Raw genomic sequence first — 8515 nt, forward strand, 5'->3', positions numbered from 1 at the left:
GAACTGACTCCAGGGCACACAACTACCACTGCCATACAGTCCAGAGAGCTAAGTGACACTACCATGCTCACCAACGAGCTGATACCTTTTGTCCCTCTAAAGAAGCAAGGCTGAAGTTCAAACAGTATCCAAAGGCAAAATATTCCAGCTCCTCTCTATGCCCTAGACTCCTAGTCTCCTTCCAAACAGGCCAGTGGTGGCAGACTGTGAAAGCCATGAACCAGACCCTCTGTGTCTTTTATTGTTCTCTGCCGATGCTTCCCTTTGCCTTCCCGAAATTGAACCTTCTTGATGTATAACAGAGAAAGGATAGACATGTAGCAATGATAAAATAATATTGCTTTTTTGAGGATTTATTATACTCAACCATGTTTACCTTTTAAGAAGATATGGGCATGAGGAAATGGGCACTCTTATCCATTGTTAGTGAGATGTCCACCTGTTGAAACTACAGCCTTGCTTCTTCTGAGGGACACAAAATTATCAGCTTGTTGGTGGGCACAGTAGTTTCACTTAGTTATCTGGACTGTAGGGTCTACCTTTAAACCTGACTGAGGGTGAGTAGGGAAGGCTGGTGGTCTCATACTAACTGCACTAAACTCGTTCAATGTGTTGATGCTGAAAAGGAATGTAAGGAATGAGGTCCAACCCTTTTCATCTGTGTCCTGGGAAACACTGTCAAATTCCTTCTTTGTGTCTTGTGTTAGGTGTCCACAGAACCATTTTGATACACAGCGACTCCACGTTACAGAGCAGACTTCTCCATAGGGTTTTTACAGGAGCTGATGCCAGTTCTTTCTACTCCAGAGTGACTGGTTCTAACCACCAACCTTTTGGTTAGCACCACCAAACCATCTTTCTTTCTTTCATCTACCATGGTGAAATGTAATAGATGTGTGAGTTGATGTGCCCTCCTTCCCTTTCAATGCATCAGTCCCAGGGGTAGGGACCTAGTCTACATTGTTCACTGTCGTTCCTGAAACACACATATGGGAACAAAGATGTGCTCAATAACCATCTGATAAAACATATACACAAAGCAAGTTTTCTGTTTCTTTCTCCACTGATGCTTTGAGTATGGGCACTGTAGTGTAGGAACGGTCAGAACAATGAAAACCTTTTTTTGTTTTATATGTTTTTTCTTTAACATTCATAGTTTATAGCATTCAAAATTATTGAAAAGTTTGAAGAAAGGAGCGCGTTCGGCATTTATACGCAGAGGGCTTAAATGGGCACAAAAATCCACCCCACCCCCACCCCCCAGCTACAGGATTCAGCTCTTAGGAGCAAGCTGGTAGTGTGGTTGCCATAGAGAACACAGGCTCATGGCACCTCCAGGGCAGAAGCCAGGGTAAGTAACTCTGGTAACCTGTTTTGATTATAAGTCAAGAATAACGAGGTTTGGGAGTCCAGTGAATGTTTCTTTTAAATTTTATTCCATGTAGACAAAAACAGAGGAAGAAGGCCAAACTCTGAAATGGCAGCATGGGCCAAGATTTTCTTCTAAATAAAGGCTGGAGTGGCTCGCCTAAGCCTCTAATTGGGGCTTTAAGCCCCCAGCAGGTGAAAAGGACTGAGGGCTCTTTCCAAGCAGTGCTTTGCCAAACTCCAAGGTTAAGCACAGTCCTGAGGCTATTAACCTTCTACTAACCTAAGAATGAATCACAATTAAAACGAAGGTTAGATTAAGTTAAGAAATAATTTAAAACAGTTTAAGGGAATCAGTAAGTTATGTGATGTATACCTAAGTAGTTCATTTTCATTAAGCTTCATTTCGAATTATATATATATGTGGACCTCTGGTATTGTAGTGGTTACGAATTGGGCTGCTAATCTCACTGTCAGCAGTTCAAAACTACCAGCTGTTCAGAGGGAGAAAGATGAGGCTTTCTGCTCCCGTAAAGATTTATAGCCTCAGAAACCCTGTACAGGGTCGCTATGAGTTGGAACTGACTCCACGGCACATAAGATAATAGATATATATTGTTGTTTTAAGCATTGTAGAGTCACTTCTGACTCATAGAGACCTTGTATCTGTTTCTGAGGAGTATTTGGTGGATTTGAACTGCCAACCTTGTGGTTCTAAGTCCAGTGCTGATCTTACAGCACCAAACCAGGAGTCCCTATATATATATTTATGTGAGTGTATATTTGTATATGTATATGTGTGTGTGCGTGTATACATATATATGTGTGTGTATATATGTTGGTTGCTAAGTGCCATCGAGTCAGTTTTGACTCATAATTACCCTGTATAAAGTTTTGACATAGCTACAGATGTAGACAAGGGGCTCTGGCAGCTTAGTATTTGAGTCAGGCTGCTAATCTTAGGTCAGCATAGTTGGTATGAACTGCAAGGTCGGCAGTTCAAGTTTATCAGTCGCTCATTGGAAACCCTATATACAGAGTCCCTATGAATCTGAACCAACTGATGGCACTGAGGAGCAGCAACAATAGATATAGATATCGCAGCTGTTAGGTGCAATGTCTACCTATCGACCCTGTACAGAGCTTCCAAGGCTAAGAAAGCCTCATCTTTCTCCTGGAGTGACTGGTAGGCTCGAATCCTTGACCTTGTGGTTAGCAGTCCAGTGCTTATCCTACATTGCCACCAGAGCTCCATTTAACTATATTGTTGTTGTTTAGTGCTGTTGAGTCGGTTCAGACCCATAGCGACCCTGTATAGGGTTTCCAAAGAGCGGCTGGTGAACTTGAACTGCTGACCTTGTGGTTCAAACCAACCTTGCAGATGGGCACGTTAACCCTCAGTGTCACAACAGGACTACTTTTTACTTAATAGGGTTCATCAGATTGGGACATTAATAAGCAGGGTGATGAGATATAAAGGTAGAGGGAGAAAAGATCAAATGAGTTTTTAAATACAGGGATGTCATGATAAAAGGTATCAAACATGCACCTCATAAGAAATGCAGTGAGAGATGAAATCATTACTGCTGATATGTACGGTTCGAATGGGGGTGGCTTGAGTTTAATCTGTGGAGACTTTTTGTAGGGCTTTGGAAAGCAGCAGACTGGAAACAGAACTCGGGGTTTAGCGCTGAGAAGTTAATAATCTACCCTGACGTGAAGAACCTCCCACCTAGGGCCCCCTCACAGGCACCACCACCACCTGGTGGCCCTTGATGACGTTGCATGTTCACAGGAAGCATTTAACTTCAAGGGATTGTTTCTTCTTAATGCAAATTCATTCAGTGAAAATGACTGTCACACAAGCAGTATTGCCAAAAAGGAAAAAGGTTCTAACATTTACTGAACATTTGCTTTATGGCAGCAACTACTCCAGGTACTTTGTGTATCTCAAACTTCCTATGCTGTGTGTAATACCACAATCACCATTTTGCAGATGAAGAAACTGAAGTTTAGCAGGACTAAATGACTTGCCAGGTCAGATGGGGAGGTATGTTGGATGTGTGGTTTGAAATCAGGTTTGCTTGACTTGAAGGCCCAAGCTCTTCCCAATACTTACTGTCATAATAAAGAGTAATGAATGCTTTATCAGTTTTTCTTTGTGGGGTGGTCCAGAATTTTGTTCATTTAGGGGGATTTTAATGTTAAGTATATTAAGGTAATAGTAGCACTGTGGGTTACTGTTCTGAACTGGAAAGTCGGTTTGAACAGCAAGGTCAGCAGTTCAAACTAACAAGCCACTCCTCAGAAGCCCTATACAGGATCACTGTGAGTTGGAACGTTGACCCCGTCCCCCTTTTTTTTTGATTCCTGGTGTGGCCCTGTAGGATCAGCCCTGGACTGCTTACCACAAGGCCAGTGGTTTAAACCCATCAGCTTCTCCTTGGAAACCTTATACAGGGTCGCTATATGGCAGAACTGAATCCACGGCACTTAACAACAACATTGATCGTTTTAGGAAAACTACATTAAGTCTTTTGCAAAGGTGTATACAAGGAGCTCTGGTAGTGTAGTGGTTGTAGTGTAGTGGTTACAAATCGGGCTGCGAGCCACAAGGTCAGCAGTTCGAAACTACCAGCTGTTCCGAGGGAGAAAGATGAGGCTTACTGCTCCCGTAAAGATTTACAGCCTCGGAAACCCTGTATGGGGTTGTTATGAGTCGGAACCGACTCCAAGGCACATAACAACAACATACAAGAGAAGTAAATGAAAGTTAAGTCCTTTGAAGTATCCAAGTCTATAAATAAAGACAATTTAAAAATTAATTTATGTGGCAAATATTTACTGGAGACTGTTTTATCCTAGGTGTGATGATATGCAAAGGAAAAGGATGTGATTTTCACCCAGAAAGAACTAGTTACAGATACTTCTTTTATATCTTTATTCTAATACAAAACTGTAAGAAATAAAGGAAAATATTAAATAATGAAAGTGTTATCACTCTTACTTGGCTTTCTTCTTACCTTCAATATTCCACTCCCCAGTTTCTTCCTGTTGTTTAATGTTTAAGATTCTGATCTTAACTTTTTCTTTTTCTCTTATGTACCTCGTTACTCTCATTGCTTCAACCACCATCCACCTGAATAATCCCCAAATCTATGTTCATACTTTTTCTGATTTCCAGACCTCATGTTGTCGTTGTTGTTAAGTGCCATTGAGCTGGTTCTGACTCATAGCAACCTTATATTGGGTTTCCAAGGAGTGGCTGGTGAGCTTGAACTGCCATCCTTGCAATTCAAACTGACCTTGCAATCCAGTGCATTAACCCACAGCTCCACACCAGGACTCCTCCAGACCCCATATTATATTTCTGGAGTCCTGATGTAACACTGTAGGATAAGCACTGGACTTATAACTACAAGGTCAGTGGTTCAAACCCACCAGTTGCTTCTCAGACACCTTATGGTGGTGGTAGTTATGCGCCGTGGAGTTGGATCGACTTATAGAGATCTTGTATAGGGCTTCTGAGGCTGTAAATCTTCACAGGAGCAGAAAGCCTCATCTTTCTCCCACAGAACTGCTGGTAGTTTTGAACTGCTGATCATGAGATTAGTAGCCTGACTAAACCACTACGCTACCAGAACTCCTTTAGATGTTCTATACAGGGTTGTTATTAGTTGAAACTGACTTGATGGCAGTTAACAACATTACATTCTTAACTCACCATGTTCAAAATTGAACTATCTATTCATGTTCTTAAGGAGCCAAGGTGGCACAATGGTCAACCATTAGACTGCTGACCGAAAGGTTTTGAACCCACCATCAGCTCTGCAAGAGATAAATGTGCCTACGTGTTCCTTTTTTATTTATTGAATTTTTCAATGGATGCATGTATTGCAGTAAAAGGAGTGGATTCTCATGTCTAATCAGTATAATCCCAGCCTTCGTTTGGAGTTTCCTATATCACCTGCATTACCTGTACATTGTCTACCCTAGGAATCCCATTACCTGAATCTCGATCGTATGTAACTCCTTTAAGGCAAAGAGAGACAAGATCAGGAATATTTATGTCATTAATCTAGACCTTCAATTTCATGGATCAAAAAATACAGTATCTGGGAAACCAGCAGACACAACATTACTAGACACTTAGGCTAATCCTGGGGTTGAAGGCATTGCTCTGTTTCTGCTAGCCTAGTGTGGTGCTATATAGGATAATCCCTGGACTGATACCCACTAGGTAACTGGTTCAAACCCACCAGCTGCTCCTCCGAAACCCTTTACTGATACCTTAAGGGGATTACAACTAATTCCATGAAACAAAATATGTTTAAATTGTTGAATGGGACACAGATTTGCTTTGTAAACATTCATTCAAAACTACAATAAAATTTTTTAAAAAGAAGAAGAACCACCTGGGGATTTTGTTAATATGCTTATTCTGACTCAGCTGGTCAAGGGTGGGACCTGAGAGTCTGCGTTTCTAACAAGCTTCCAGGTGATGCCAATGCTATAGGTCCCTTGGCCGCATTTTGAGGAGAAAGGCTAGCCTGAGGACGGTGCTTTATCTGTAGTGAAGAACTTTTTATTAAAAAAAATTGTTAATGCAAATTAAGTGAAGGTTTACAGAGCAGATGATCAGTTTTACATTAAACAAATCATATACTCTGCTGCATTATATGATTGTACTTCCCTCCAAGTACCAACAGTTACCAGCATTTACCTCTATTCACTTTAACTATTGCATTCCTTCTGTGTCTCCTGATACCTTCATTTTTCCTCTACTAATCTCCCTCTTGTTGTATATTGCCTGCCCTGTCACCCATGTTAACATGTGTCTGTCTACCCTCTCGCCAATGGGTAATTTTCCCTAACCCCTCCACCCTATAAACATCACAAACTTTTTTTTTTTTTTAACTTTTTCCAACATTGGTCTCACACAACATTTGTCCTTTGTGATTGACTAATTTTACTCAGCATAATGTCATCCAGGTTCAACCATGTTATGAGGTGTTTCACAGATTCGTCACTATTCTTCAGCGTTTTTTAGTATTCCACTGTGTGTATGTACCAAGTTTGTTTAACCATTCTTCTGTTGGTGGGCATTTAGGTTGTTTCCATCTTTTTGATGTCTTTTATAGACAGTATATTGAAGGATCCTGTTTTCTTATCCATTCTGCTTTTTATTTCTTCTGACTGGTAATGATAATTACATTTAATTCATTTACATTCAATGTAATTATCAAAAGGTATGAATTGATTGTTGTCATTTTTCTGTGTGTGTGGTCTTTGGTTCACTTAATTTTCTATGCTGAGTTTTCTTTTCATTTTCATTTCTGTTGTGTTAATTAATGTTTACTAAATATTTCTGATTTTCCTCTTTTTAATTTTGATGAGAAATGTATTATTTTTCTTTGAGGTTACCCTATAGTTTATTATTTTTTTCCTCTGCTTAAAAGAGTTTGCTGTATCTTGAAATCTACTTGACTTTCTTGCTATTTGGAAGTTCTGTATCTACACTATTACCTCTATTTGCTTTGTAGTTGACATCATTATACATTGATATCTCTGGTTCCCTATTTTCTGTCTTCTAGGCTTTTTTTTCCCCTTTAAATAGTTCTATACCTGGAGTCCTGGTGTGGCATTGTGGGATAAAACACTGGACTGCAATGCCAGTTTAAACCCCAAAGTTGGTGGTTCCAACTCACCAGCCGCTCCTTGGAAACCCTACATAGGATCATTATGAGTTGGAACCAACTCGACGACACTTAACAACAACAACATCATATCTGGATTAATTTCTGAGTGTTGATGTCATGTATGTTAATCTCAGGTTGTTGTTTGCTGTTGTTGATTCTCCATCCAAAGAACACCCATTAGCAATTTTTGTAAAATTGATCTGGTCATTACAAATTCCTTTCATTTCTGTTTATCAGAATATGTCCTAATTTCACCATAGTATTTGAAGGACAGCTTTGCTGGGTATATGAGTCTTAGTTGGAATTTTTTTTTCTTTCTTTCTTTCAGAGTTTTGCATATGTTATCCTATTGCCTTCTTGCCTGCTTGTCTTCTGTTGAGAAATCAGAGTTTAGTTTTATTGGTTCTCCTTTGTAGATACCTTTTCATTTTTCCTGAGTGCCTCTCAGGATCCTTTCCTTGTTTTTCATTTTGGAAAGTTTGATTAAGATATGTCTTGGTGATTTTCTGTTGTGAGCTATCCTGCTTGGGGTTCGTTCAGCATCTTGTATACTTATCTTCTCATCTTTCGTGACAATTTTTTCTGTGCTTGTCTCTTACTGTTCTCGAATTCTGATCACCCTTAAGTTGTTCTTCATGAGTCCCACATACCTTTTAGGCAATTTTTGGACCTTTTCCTTGTTTTTTCTGATTGTTCGTCTAGCATACTAGATAATTTGGGTTTCCATTACTTTGCATCTACTCCTTTGCCCATTCAATGTATTGTCCATTTATGAGATCTTAGTATTTATCTTCTGGGTTTCTAATCGCAGGTTTTGTGTTGTTTCAAAATTTGCATTTGTTTGTCGGGGGTTTTTTTTGTTTTTTTTTTCTTGTCCTGTTTTCCTGAATTCTTCTAAAGGTTTTGTTGTGTTTCCCTTGATTTCTTTGATCTTTTGATCCTTTGAAATACCTAATTATCATTCTTTTGAATTTTTTTTTTCCCAGTTAGTTCTGTTACCTTTTCTTCCTCAGAATCATTTTCTGGTTCTGCAACTTGGTCATTTGTTTCAGCAATTCTCTCTTGTTTCATTGTGTGAGCTAAAATAGTCTTTTGTCTCCAGGGCATTGTGGGGTTGTCATTTTTGTAAAAGCAAACAGTGCAGTATGGAATTGGAGGGAAGAAATCTCTGTCAGCACCTGTAATTAAAAGAGGTCACAAGGTGGTTGTGGAAGGGATGTGATGGCAGAGTTCCTGGCCCTAGTTGGAGTTCCTGTTAGCCTTGGTGCTACCTATATTATGCTAATTGACCTTGGTGTCCCCTGAGACTAAGGTACTGAGCTCAGTGACTCATAACCCTCAAGAGGCCTGGTTATATCTAAAAAGTTTTCATAAGTTTGTCCCCTATATGCTCCATCACATTCCTAGCCATATTTATGCAGATTGTCTCTGTCAGACCTATATATATT

At 39.7% G+C, this 8515-nt stretch overlaps 1 pseudogene; it reads right to left on the reverse strand.

Moving 5' to 3' along the window:
* The window catches only part of LOC102811441, a 47335-nt pseudogene extending 39563 nt beyond the window's left edge, over positions 1-7772 (reverse strand).
* Between the last annotated feature and the right edge of the window lie 743 nt (positions 7773-8515).

The sequence above is a fragment of the Chrysochloris asiatica genome, unplaced genomic scaffold (genome assembly GCF_000296735.1).
Source record: "Chrysochloris asiatica unplaced genomic scaffold, ChrAsi1.0 scaffold00015, whole genome shotgun sequence".
NCBI lineage: Eukaryota > Metazoa > Chordata > Mammalia > Afrosoricida > Chrysochloridae > Chrysochloris > Chrysochloris asiatica.